We start from the raw sequence: 12709 nt of genomic DNA, 5'->3' as shown, positions 1-12709 counted from the left end.
TGGAGCCTGCTTCTCCCTCTGCCTGTGTCTCTGCCTCTCTCTCTGGGTCTCTCATGAATAAATAAGTAAAATTGAAAAAAAAAAAAAGAAAGAAAGATGGGCTTGCAGGTTTTAAGGGGCAGGGCTGGCTTTCAACCCGGGAGCCGTGCAGGAGGAGGAAAGGCCTGGGAAGAGCCACAGCCGCGCAGGTCCATGTAAATGCAGCCGGTGTGGGAAACGCTCGCAGGCGGGCAGGCTGCGCGGTCCCGGCAGGGAGCGCAGCAGTTGTTAAGTTCAGGGCTGTTGTCGTGAAGAACGCGACCGTGTAGCCAGCTTTGTCCTACTGATGTGTTTTTAATCGGATGTTCTTCTAGAATTCACCCTTGGCTGACTCCATATCTCGTTCCCCGGGGGCGGCGCGGCCATCTCTGTGCACCTGCGCTCTGGACGGCTGCGGGGCCCTCTCCCGTCGCACCTGGTGCCTCTCGACCGGGTCACAGCGCCACAGCCCACACGTAGGTCGTGCCAGTGGCCTGGGGACGCTCGGTGGGAGCCCGCGCCCTACGGCTCCTGGGGAGCATTCAGTGCGCACGGCCTTGCTCCCAGCACCCTGCCCGCTGCTGCGGGGCCCTGATTGGTCTGATCCAGGCGACAGCCTCGGGTGTTCTGCTAATTTTTCCTGTACAGATAGGTAAACTGAGGCAAGGAGAAATCAAGCGGCTGGCCAAGGTCACAGAGTTAGTGGAGCACCCAGGATTTGAGCGGAAGAAGTCTCCTTCCAGAACCTTGGGCGGAGGCTGCTTGCCCGTCTCTGGGTGCAGATTTTCCAGCCCGGGCCGAGGGCGGTGCGGGCGGTGCCCTCGGAGGAGCCGCGGCCTGGGAATCGGGACGGAGGCCATCTCGGGCCCCGGCAGGCGCACTGGGGTTAAATTTGTTCACAGACCACGGGGGTCGTGTGTCACAGAGGGGAGCCTGTGGGTCTCCCGCGTGGACGTGTCTCGGGGGCTGAGGATGGGAACTCTGGGTCCAGCTGCAGGCCGCGTGCAGACGCCGCAGAGCCCCCGTGTGTGGACACGCAGGTGGACGCGTAGGCAAGGGAGACGGTGTCGCCCGGGTCAGTGGGGGAGCTGCAGCTGGGGGTGCAGAGTGAGACCCATCTGGCCGGGACCCCCGCTTCTTACAGGAGACCTGGTGCAGGCCCTTGGCCTTGGTGTTGTCTGTGTTGCTCTGTCCCTGAAACAAAGGCATCGGCTTAGATCAATAGTCCTGAAATGCGGCCTTTCAGGTACCCGCTTGCCTCACAAGTTCTCTTCTTCCATCTAGGCCACTTCCTGGCTTTCCTTAAATTACTGGGCTTCCTACAGAAATGCATACGGTTATATAGGGACTCTCAGAGCACAGCCAGAAAATCCTTCTCAGAAAGCCTTATTTGCACTAAATAATGCAATGAAAGCGAAAACAGTGCAGGGCACCTGCGTGGCTCAGTTGGTAGAGGGTCTACCTTCAGCTCGGGTCCTGACCTCCTGGTCCTGGGATCGAGTCCTGCCTCGGGCTCCCTGCTCAGGGCGAGGCTGCTTCTCTCTCCCCCTCTCTCCCTCCCTCTGCCCCTCTTCCGCGGCTCAGTCTCTCTCTCTCTCTCTCTCAAATAAATCAATAAAATTTTTAAAAACAAAATACCCCCCCGCCCCCGGGTGCGAGGACCTCCTAGTTTCCGTCTGGCCTATACATTCTCACTGGATTCTTTCCTGCCAGCGTCTCTAATCTTTGGGGCTGCCCACTTTGTGTCAGAAGGCATATTGTGGGATGCTACAGAGACGCTAATACAAAGGAGCAGTAAAATGAGGCTTTCACCCCTTAACTTAATCAAGATCGGAGACAGTTGAAAGGGGAGCTTCCCCCCCCCATTATATGAATTAAAGTGACTTTATGGAAAAAGTGACTTTATGGAAATCCGGGTACCCGCTTACAGCCGTGTCCCTCCCCCGGCCCATTGACAGCCCTGGCTTCCTGAAATGCTTGCCTGGAGGGTCTGTAGCATCTTCCCAGCCCTTGCATCTAATCCTAAGAATCTTGCAGGGGACCCTCCCAATACTTGGGAGCAGCAGACCCAACAGGATGACGGACGGAGGGCGGGAACCCCGGCTGAGGTACCCAAGAAGGAGGCAGAAAGGGACTGTGTGTGGTCCCTGCCTTGAAACATCTAGAAGGGAGGCGGCGCTGGCGCCTGTTGAGCACCCCATGCGCGTCCTCCCATGCGGACCTTTTAAGGACCTTTGAACTCGTGTCCTTAGGCCTTGATGCGTTGGCTTCCTCCGCTCCGGGCCCTCCCCCCGGGTTCTCACCTGCCTGTCTGTCTCGTCTCTGAGGACAGAAGGGAAAGGGCCGGGCTGGCCTTTAGCCCCCATGGGCGCTGGGGATTCCCGGCCCCAGGCTCGCTTCCCGCTGCACCTGCCCTTCAGGGAGGTCAGCAAGGGCTGGGGTTTCCTTGGCGCGACGGCAAGTGCCACGCAGCCGGTGTCAGTGGGTCTCGGAGCCTGTCCCTCTGGGCGAGCGGCCGCCCCCGACCTGGGTGTCCTTTCTGGGCCTGGCCTGGGAGCGGGGGCCTAGGGGACGGGGACGGGGGCTCCTGGCCCTACACCCCGGCCAGGGTGCGGGTCCCCCCTCTCCGCCAGCCTCTCTTTGTTCCCTGGTAGATGGTTGATGCTAATGAGACCCTACTCGGGGATTTGAGCCCCTTGGGGGCCAATTAACTTCACTTTACTTCAGCTGCCAGGCACCTCAGAACTAAATCCAGATCAATTAGCTCTTCCCAGGTGCCGGTAGCCTCTCCTTCGCTCAGTTTTAACCATCCTTTGTTCCATTTTTATTTTTAATTGTCCTGATTTATATCTTATTTAACTTTGTAATATCACTTTAGCTGTGTCTGGGGGCAGGTGGGGCACGGATTCTAAATAAATAAACGAAACCCCCTTAGGGCCGCATCCGGAGCGGGAGGCCGGCTCCCGGGGCGTCTTCTGGGAGGAAACCCTGAAGGTGCTCCTGGGGGGGCCCCAAGCCGGGGAGCAGGGGGGCGCAGGGACGTCCGAGGGGGGCCAGGCCCGCCCCGCACCTGCTTTGCCACTAAAGTTGTCTTGCCCCACAGCCCTGCCCATTCCTTACCGTCTGGTTGCTTCCCCTGCGGCGGCAGCACTGGGGGCTCGGAACGTGGTCAGTAAGGCCCGTAAAACCGAAAATATGTACTCCCCGGACTTTTAAAGAAAAGTTTTCTGTTCCTGGTCTGGAGGAAAACAAGATGAGTGGGACCCACTGTCCCCCTGGGAAGAGAAGCTTGTTTTCTTTATGCCCCACCCCCTTCTTCCTTCCTCCCTAATTTCTTCTTCCTTCCCTCCTCCCTTCCTTTTCCTTCCTCCCTCACTCCCCTCGTGTCTGTCCTTCCTCTTTCCTCTCTCCTTCCCTCCTTCCCCTCCTTTCCCCCTCTTCCTTCTCCCTCCCTCCCCTCCTCTTTTCCTTCCTCCCTCCCTTCCTCCCTTCCTCCCTCCCTTCCTCCCTCCCTTCCTTCCTTCCTTCCTTCCTCCCTTCCTCCCTTCCTTCCTCTTTTCCTTCCTTCCTTCCTTCCTTCCTTCCTTCCTTCCTCCCTCCCTCCCTCCCTCCCTTCCTCCCTCCCTCCCTCCCTCCCTTCCTCCCTTCCTCCCTCCCTCCCTTCCTTCCTTCCTTCCTTCCTCCCTTCCTCCCTTCCTTCTTTTTCTTCCTTCCTCCCTTCCTCCCTTCCTTCCTCTTTTCCTTCCTTCCTACCTTCCTCCCTTCCTTCCTCTTTTCCTTCCTTCCTTCCTTCCTCCCTTCCTCCCTTCCTCCCTTCCTTCCTCTTTTCCTTCCTTCCTTCCTTCCTTCCTTCCTTCCTTCCTTCCTTCCTTCCTCCCTTCCTTCCTTCCTTCCTCCCTTCCTTCCTCTTTTCCTTCCTTCCTTCCTTCCTTCCTTCCTTCCTTCCTTCCTTCCTTCCTTCCTTCCTTCCTCCCTTCCTTCCTTCCTCTTTTCCTTCCTTCCTTCCTTCCTTCCTTCCTTCCTTCCTTCCTTCCTTCCTTCCTTCCCTCCTTCCTCCTATTCTGAGCTGGAAGCAACCTTCTAGTCCACTCTTTCCCATTTCTGAAGTGGCCACTGAACTCCAGAAACTGGAAGCAACAGCAAAACCAAAGGGCCATGGCCAGGGAGCGGCCACGAGGGGACAGCGGCCCTGGTGGGTGTTGTTTTCCCGGATGGGGCTAGGAGCTCAGGGAGACGGAGGCCTGCAAGTACAGGGAAGGCATTTAGCCAGTCCCTGGCCCATCGTAAATGACCGAAGCTTAGCTGAGGTCCAGGACAAGCAGGTTCCACTGCAGAGGCGAGACCAGACCAGAACCTGAACGCCAGCAACGAATCAGAGCCTCACGGTTGGCGTGATCGCCCCGGAGAGCTGCACCTGCGCCCCGACACTCTTCCCTTAGCAAGGCCACATGTCCTTGTCTCAAAAGTGGTAGAAATTGAGTCTCAGAAAGAGGAGTCACCTTGCCAAGGGCACATAGTAAGGGGCGGGGTGGATAGTCAGGATTGGAACCCAGGCCTCCTGGGTTCAAACACTTCCCACTGCGGGGTGCTATTTAGGAGCTGTGGGACGGCGGCATGTGTTCTAAAGGACAAAGAACAGTGACATCCCGTCCAAGCTACAGGATTTGAGAACAGGGTGATGCGGTAGGAAAGGCTCCTGGAGGAGACAAGGCTGAGGTGGGGGAAAAACAGAGAAAATGGGGACCCCTGGGTGGCTCAGGGGTGGAGCATCTGCCCTCAGCTCAGGGCGTGATCCCGGGGTCCTGGGATCGAGCCCCTCATCGAGCTCCCTGCTCCGCGGGGAGCCTGCTTCTCCCTCTCCCTCTGCGTGGGTGCTCTCAAATAAATAAATAAAATCTTAAAAAAAAAAAAAAAGAGAGAAAGAACACAAAGACAAGGTTAGGGAACCTCCTAGTTAAGGGAGAGGCTTAGGAGTTTAATTAAGATATTCGGACTTGATCCTTAAGTCCAAGGTCACAAACCCAGGGATGCTGGCCCCGGGATGTGGGATGTGTTGCCTTTGACCTTCACAGGTCAGGGGTGGGGGAGAGACCGTTTGCTGATGCTGGGAAATGAGGGGATGTCGTAGAAGGATCTGGCCTGAGAAGTCAGGTCACCGGGCTGACTGGGGACCCCACTCCCGCGGGGAAGCCGTCTGCGTCGTCATAATCCCTTCTTAAACTCGCTCCCAGGCCTGGACTCTCGAGTTCCCATCCCCCGAAGCAGTGGTGATTCACACAAGTCCCTCAGGACTAATGTGATGAAATCAATAGGCGAGGCTGAGTATTTGCTCATCAGACATTTATTGAGCATCTATTTCCCTGCAAGGCTTTGGCAGGGGTGGGATGAGGGTGCTGGTCCGGGAGCAGGAACGTTTGCTTCAACACAGAGCCCTGGGGGTGGGGAGGTTGCACACTCCTCCGTCCTCCCCCACAGTCCTGTGTCCTAGAGAAGCAGCTGCCCCCCCCCTCCCCGCCAGACTCTTCCCCTGCTTCACTTTGTTATATTCATCCGAGAAGGGGAAGGGGGATCCATCCTCTGCTATTCTCATATTCTCCCTCCCTTTCTCTCTTCTCTCTCATCCTGTCAGGTGAACACATCCCATCTGGTCCCGAGTCTCTGCGAGGCACCCCCTGCATACAGAGTAGATGGTTCTGAGCCTCTGAGGGTGGCCGACAGGAGAGAGGAGAGAGGAGAGCCGCCCAGGAAGAGCCAGGCTGGCAGCGGCGACCTCAGTGAGCTGCCTTTTCAAATCAATACCACTGCTTTGTTTCCAGCCCTGCATTGACTGCAGCGCTCCCGCTCCCTGTGCTCCCCGCCCGCCCGCCCGCGCAGCCCCTGCACCGGCTCCCACCCTCCATCCCCTCCATGGTGCTCCCGGAGGCCTCCGGGTCCCCCTCGGTACCAGTGCTCCCTCCCGATAATGAGGAGCTCCATGTGGGAACTTGGCTTCCCTGGAAATGGTCCTGATGCCAACACAAAACCAAACCAAACCTTATGCCCCTTGCACCCCCCCACCCCCACCCCGGAAAAAAAATCAATGCTCCGAGGAACAGGAGAGGATGCTCGGAGTTGTAAAAATAGTCTGCGGGAGGAGGCCTCAAGACCTGGTCTTTGCTCTTGGCTTCTGCCATTAACTAGCTGTGGGACCCTGGGCGAGCCTCGGTTGCCTTTTCACGAAGCGAAGCCCTGGATTTGGTCTCTTTAAGGCTTATTGGACCCAACGGGGGTCAGAGTATCAGCAGGACATTTCTGATGGGTTTTCTTTTCAACTGACTCAAGATTCCTGAGGCCAGTAAGACACGTTGATGTGTAACTCAGTAGACTTCTACCCACGTGTTTCCCCTTAATGAGAGCTTACCCCCCTTCCCCCCCACCCAGGGCTGCTAGGCTCAGGTGAGACCTGCACAACTTCCTGACCTCATGGAACTGTGTGGGGCTGAAGGGAGCCTTCCCTGTAGTCATCATTTACAAGGTGCACCCCAAACCCTGCAGTGTCAGGATCCTGAACTTCTTGGAGATAGAGGACCAGAGCAGAGGGCGCCGTTGGGTCACTCCCCACCTTGGGCGAGTGTTGCTCACCTCACACACAGCCAGCCGCAGGTGTGTGGATGTTGTGACCTCCTGCCCCATCGTCCCGGGTGTCCCATAAGCACCTGTCCAACGGGTGAAGGTCACCGACGTTCGGTCACAGTATATCACCGAATGGCTGAGTCAGAAGGGCCCTGGAGACCATTTGAAAGTCGCAACTGCGTCCTCCATGGACAGACTGAGGCCCGGGGGTAGGATGAGCCTTGACCCGGCTCACACGGTGGACCAGCCCCCGAGCGGGGCCTGCAGCCCGGGCCCCCTGACGCCCAAACCAGGGCCTTGTGCACTTGACCGACTCCCCTTGCGTTCAACGTTGTGTGACTTGGCTTGACCCATCTGGGGGTAACCATTTCCCGAGGCCCTTCTGGGTTTTGTGTAAATTATCTGAGCCTTTTAAGGGAGGCCCAGCTGGGGCCTTCTCTTTGCCTCTTGGGCTGGCTCTTTCTGTTGGTCTCCGTCGGGAGAACATTATAATTTTCTCCCGTCTCTCCGGCGGAGCGCGGCCACCCCATCACTCACTCTAACAGACCCTGCTGAGCACCCACAGTATATCTGGAAGCCATTTTCTGTTTGGAAGTCGGTGGCGGTCAGCCAACATCTCGGTAATATTTGCTTTCCTAAGGCTTAGACAAATCAAATCCATTCACTTTCTTAGACTCGGTCCCTCTTGCCTGGCATAATTTCCCCTCATCTAAGGCAAGCCCAAATTGAGCTGGGTCTATTTTCTCTCTTTCTGTCTCCCTCCCTCCCTCCCTCCCTCTCTTCCTCCCTCTCCTTTTCCCTCCCTCCTTCACCCTTAGTCTTCTGACCCCATTGCTTCTCCTCCTCCTTCTTCTCCTCCTCCTCCTCCCCCCTCCTTCCATCCTCCCTCTCTCTCTCTCTCTCTCTCTGTTTCTTCTTTATTCAACCACTATAGAGCCCTAGCTCAACACAATACTAAATCTGAAAGAAATCCAGGAAAACATACGCCAAACTTCCTGATTCCACAGATACAGAGACCGAGCTCCAGAGACGGTGTCTTGCCTCTGCTGTGGTGGCAGGAAAGGGGCTAGAACGGAGGCCTCCTGACTCCGCTGGTCCGGTGTCGGGGAAACCTTGTGGCACCTTCGAATTTACCCTCCATATGATGCGGGAGGTTGTTGGGGTCTGGAACCAATGGCCAAGAAAGAATTCTGGAGACGTCTTTGGTGCAAAAAGATGGTTTTATTAAAGCTGGGGACAGGCCCCGAGGGCAGGAAGAGCTGCAGGGGGCCGTGAGGAGGGGCCCAGTATATACCTGCAGGTTGGGAGGGGGTCACAGTGTGAGGCTCCGAGGAGTTTTGGAAGCAAGGTTTCCAGGGCCTCGACGGGCCTCGCTGTCGTTGGGAAAGGTCACTTATTACCATGTAATAAAACCTGAGTCGTGAGCCCCTTCCGGTGCTCACCGGTGGCCGCGCGCTGGGGGATGATCGCTGACCTAGAGCTTGGGGAGGGAGGTAGAGACGAAGGAAGTCTCCAAAGGGATTTTTTACGCGTTAAATAGACTCACAGGGTCCTGGGGGTCGGGGTCGGGTGCTGTTAAGCTAAGGTTGCCTTTTGCCCTGAGCAGAGTATGAGCCTCCAGGTGGCGGAGGAAGGTCACTCTGCCTGTTTCGGGGCCTCCCAATGGGCTGTGAGCTGCAAGGATCCCCAAGTTTGCTCTTTGCCTCTGTCTCCCACCGCGTAAATGAGGCTGCTTCAGGCTTTCTCTCCGCTGACTGCCCTAGGGCTGGGCCAGATCTAGGAGACAGCCTGGACCGAGACCCCACTGGGATCATCTTGGCCTCCCCACTGCCCCGCGGGGAGTCCGTTTCCTGGCCTAGGAAGCGAGGACTCCAGGACTCAGTCTCCTCATCCTGCAGACCACACAGGCTGTTGTGGGGATGGGATGTCCTGGTGTGGCCCCAGGTTCTGGAGCCCCGTAGAGATGCTGCCTTGGCCTCCTCCCTCCTGCAAGAACTCTCAGTATTTCAAAGTCCTGTTGATCCTATAGTGAATATTGGGGCATCCCGGCAAAGGAAGCAGGTCTGGTATTTTGGGGCCAGAGATGTCCTTTAGGAATTTGGTCATTCATCCTCCCGCCTCCCTCACGCAGCCCCGGTCCCTGCGGGGAAGCGGCCACCTTCTCCAAGCGCATTTAAAGCCTCCCCGTCCCCGGAGCGCAGCAGCTAGAAATAGACCAGACCCTGCCTTTAGATTCCCACAAAAATGGATCCTTTGGGTCAAAGGCTCCTTAATCTGCAAAACACAAGCTGTTTGCCTGACTTGAGGCCTCAGCAGACTTCCTAGGTTTGAAGGAGCTTTGGTATGGAAAACCGGTTTGTGTTTTGAAGATTAAGGGTCCTTTCATCCAAAAGATGCAGGTTTTCTTTTTTTTCTTTTTTTTTTTTCTTTCCTCAAGCTCCCAATGAAACACCTTGTTCCTTTCTGGCTTAAAACCTGGGAGCCTCCTTTCTTATGCAGAGATGGATTAGGTTACTCTGCACTTGCCCGGCCTATGAGGAGGAGAGAACCCCTGTGAGGACTTGGCGCCCCATCTTTCAGGACCAGCCCTCCTGCCCTGCTCCCCACCTGGGCTGATCACCCATATAACGCGGTGACGTCCTCTAGGACTGCTTTAAGCCCACAGATCATGGGATTTCACTCGCAGAATTTCTGATGAAGTCTGGAGGGGAAGGTGCATTTTAGGAGCAGAGACTGCTCAGGTCTCAGAAGTCCCCCCACTAGCTTGCAGGCAGCTGGCGTTTCCGGGGCGGTAACTAACGGGGGCTGCGGGGGCGGGGGGGGGGGCACTTCCCCAGCCCAGTGGCTGACCGGGCAGTGTGCTGGTGAGGAGCCTGGACGTGCCGGGATCAAGTACCAGGTGTCACTCTTACTATCCTTAATGTGACTTTCAACAAATGAAAGGTCACAAATGAAAGGTCAGCCTCCCTGACCCTCAGGATCCTTTTTTTTTTTTAAGATTTTATATATTTATTTCAAAGACAGAGAGAGAGAGAGAGAGAGAGAGAAAGGAGCATGGGAGGGAAAGAAAAGAGAATCTCGAGCGGACTTCACACGGAGCAGGAGCCCGGGGCGGGGCTCTATCCCAGGACCCTGAGATCATGAGCCGAGCAGGAGCCGGACGCATACCTGACAGAGCCACCCCGGCGCGCCGAGCCCCAGTGTCCTTCTGCAGGACATGGGAAGGTGGCGTCCCCGGCGTGTCCGCGGCCTGGGCGCCCGCACGCATCACAGCGCATTCCTGTGCGCGCTCCCGCCATGGGCTGGGCTCTGCAGGCCGCACCGTCTCTCCTCCAGCAGTTTCCCTGAAACACAGTCACGTCCTTCGGGTGGGGACAGCAGAGGCACAGGCGGTGAAGCCGAGGTGCTCAGGGTCGTGCAGACAGAGGCTCGGGGCTGGTGCGCCACCCACTCTGGCTCGTGCTGGTGGCCGGAGGGGATTCCGAGGACGAGTCTAGGAACGGGGACAGACCCCACGTCCTCAGGAGAAAGCTCCCGGTTCTGGGGAGGGGAGGGGAAGGGGGCCCCGTCACCACACCCTCCCATCAGTGGGGTGCAGGTCAACTGCAGTAATGCTCGCTCGGAGAGTTCTTTTTTTTTAAAGATGTTATTTATTTATTCATGAGAGACCCAGAGAGAGGCAGAGACCCAGGCAGAGGGAGAAGCAGGGTCCCTGCGGGGAGCCCGATGCAGGACTCGACCCCAGGATCCCGGGGTCACGCCCTGGGCCGAAGGCAGTCGCTGGGCCCCTGAGCCCCCGGGCGCCCCAGTGTTTGTAAAGCTCTGGACACGGCTCCCCCCACCCACGAAGTGTCCATAAATTGTGTTCACGACAGTCGTAACGAGGCCAGGACTCCGAGCTGGTGGCTGGGGATGGAACCCAGCGCGCCCAAGCCCAGCAGCGCCCAGGGGAGGCCATGCCCGAGGCCTGGCGACACCCTCTGGGACCAGCCAGCCGGGCTGCGGGAGCCCTTCAGGGCGAGGTGCGGTGCCTGGAGGCCTGCAGGGCGGCGGCCCGCGGAGGGGGGGGAGCTCCCGGTGCAGGAGGCGACCGACACCCCGCAGGCCCCGCATCGCCATCCAGCCAGGGCGTGGGCCCCACGCAGAGTACTGACCTGGACCAGGTCAAGGTGCACGTGCGTGTTGCACAATCACTGTCCCCGGATGGGGCCCCGCGAACGGCCAGGGTCGGAAACCACGCTCCCCCCGATGAAGGTCAGGAACGAAACGAGGCAAAAGCCCCCTGGCTGCAAGGCCGTGGCCAAGCCCTGCGCTGCTGAGCCCTGCTGGCCTGTTTCTCCCCGTGACGTGGGCGGAGTAATCGCCCCGTCCTCAGACGCCCGTTGTGAGCACGAAGTGAACTGTGTGTCTTGCTCGCCTAACCCGGCCTAACCCGCTGACTTGGACCCGTGCCACCGAGAGGTTGGGGGCCACCCCGGGCGGCAGGCAGGGCCCAAGGGAGGCCAGTGAGACGCGACGCCCACGGGCTCCAAGGCCACCGCGTGTTTAAAATCCGTGGTGGCCCAGCCCTACTTTGGCCATCGGCCGCGTGTCCCCGGACTTCCCCCTTGGGGTCCGTGACTGTCACGGGCCAGCGGGGCCTGGTCATACCCAAAACGATCCCTGGGCTCCTCATTTACAAGGCGCCCCGGGGAGGCGTGAAGCCGACGCGGGAACTGGCGGAGCCACACGAGCCTCCGTCCCCTTGGATCCACCAGGCACCTTCCAGCTTGGCGTTAGTGACCTGATGGCGACATCAAAGGTCAGAGCTTTTGAGGAGTAAATGTTGAAGTTTAGGTTCAGATGGAAACTTCAGTGTTTTATTTATTTGCTCGACTGAATATTAAGAATAGATGAGCCACAGGGAGGGAGTCAGAGCCATTAACTCAGCAGAGCACTGTTTATTTATTGAACAATTATATTTTGAGCATCCGCCTAACGCCAGTTCCCATCCTTGGCTTTCCTTTCTAACCCTGGAATCTTCCGTAGGCCGCTGTAGGGCCAACAACCTTTTCTTACTTGAATGTCTCTGCCTCCCCGAGGGCACCCAGTTTAGTGATTTGCACAAGTAGGTGGGTTTGCATGACTGCACGCCCTCTGCTCCCACTGGTCCTATTATCCGAAAAGCCTTGTCCTCCACCCTTCGGCTGGACCGCCGCCGCCGGACCCTCAGAGCCCCCGTAAGGTCTCAGCACCCATGAAGCCTTCTGTTTGAATCATTTTTCATTCATCAGAGGCCTGATTGAACTCCATCCATCGTTTTGCAATTTGAGGGATCGCAGATTAGTCTCTCCCACCGGCTCGATGGCTCCCTAACGCCGTGGACATTTCCTTATTCTCCTTTGATCCCCCCGTGGCTGGTACAGAGTCTGGCATCCTATCGGAGAGCCAGAACCCCATGCTGTTCTTTCAATCAGTACTAATTTCTTTTCTCTCTCCTATTTTTCTTTTTTTCTTTCCCTTTAATTCTATATCTGTCCCCTGAGTTTATAAATATCCTCATCCTATGAAGGAAAAACAAAGTCCTCCATTGACTGTTCACTTCCCTCTGTGGTGGAGAGAGAAGGAGCCTTGGCTAATGATTTTTTGATCTTTCTTTCTTTGCCAAGTACTCTATGCTCTGTGCCTCTGAATTCATGTCCCATTCATGTCCCACCTTAATCTCTTTCAATGAACACTCAGTTCCCATCGAAGCACCGGAAGCTGTCACCACCTCTATATTCTTAATCCCAGTGGGCCTTTTGAGTCCTTATCGCATTGGACCGCTCACTCTGTAGCTTTTTGAAATTGGAGACCCTTTTCTTTCTTTTTTTTTTTTTTTAGGATTTTTTATTTATTTATTCATGAGACACACAGAGAGAGAGGCAGAGACACAGGCAGAGGGAGGAGCAGGCTCCCTACAGGGAGCCCGATGTGAGACTCGATCCCAAGGAGACCCTTTTCTTACACATGTCCGCTCGTTTAGCTTTGTTGACAATGTTCTCCCATGATTGTCGTTCTCCTCCTCTTACAAAACCCTCTCATTCTACTTCATGGGGTT

The 12709-nt window shown here is 56.7% G+C and overlaps 1 protein-coding gene across 3 annotated transcripts in view; it reads left to right on the top strand.

The window, feature by feature from the left end:
- The window catches only part of BRINP1 (BMP/retinoic acid inducible neural specific 1), a 169891-nt gene that overhangs the window by 25693 nt on the left and 131489 nt on the right, over positions 1-12709 (top strand). Inside the window, exon 2 of one of the 3 annotated variants that reach the window (XM_038553235.1) lies at positions 5648-5792. The exons of the other annotated variants lie outside the window; for them this stretch is intronic. The gene's annotated coding sequence lies outside the window, so the exon portion shown is untranslated. The remainder of the gene's footprint in view (positions 1-5647; positions 5793-12709) is intronic. 3 annotated transcript variants of the gene reach the window in all.

The sequence above is a fragment of the Canis lupus genome, chromosome 11 (genome assembly GCF_011100685.1).
Source record: "Canis lupus familiaris isolate Mischka breed German Shepherd chromosome 11, alternate assembly UU_Cfam_GSD_1.0, whole genome shotgun sequence".
Lineage (NCBI taxonomy): Eukaryota > Metazoa > Chordata > Mammalia > Carnivora > Canidae > Canis > Canis lupus.
Note: the sequence above shows the minus strand (reverse complement) of the source record. Positions and strands in the feature narration are given on the sequence as shown.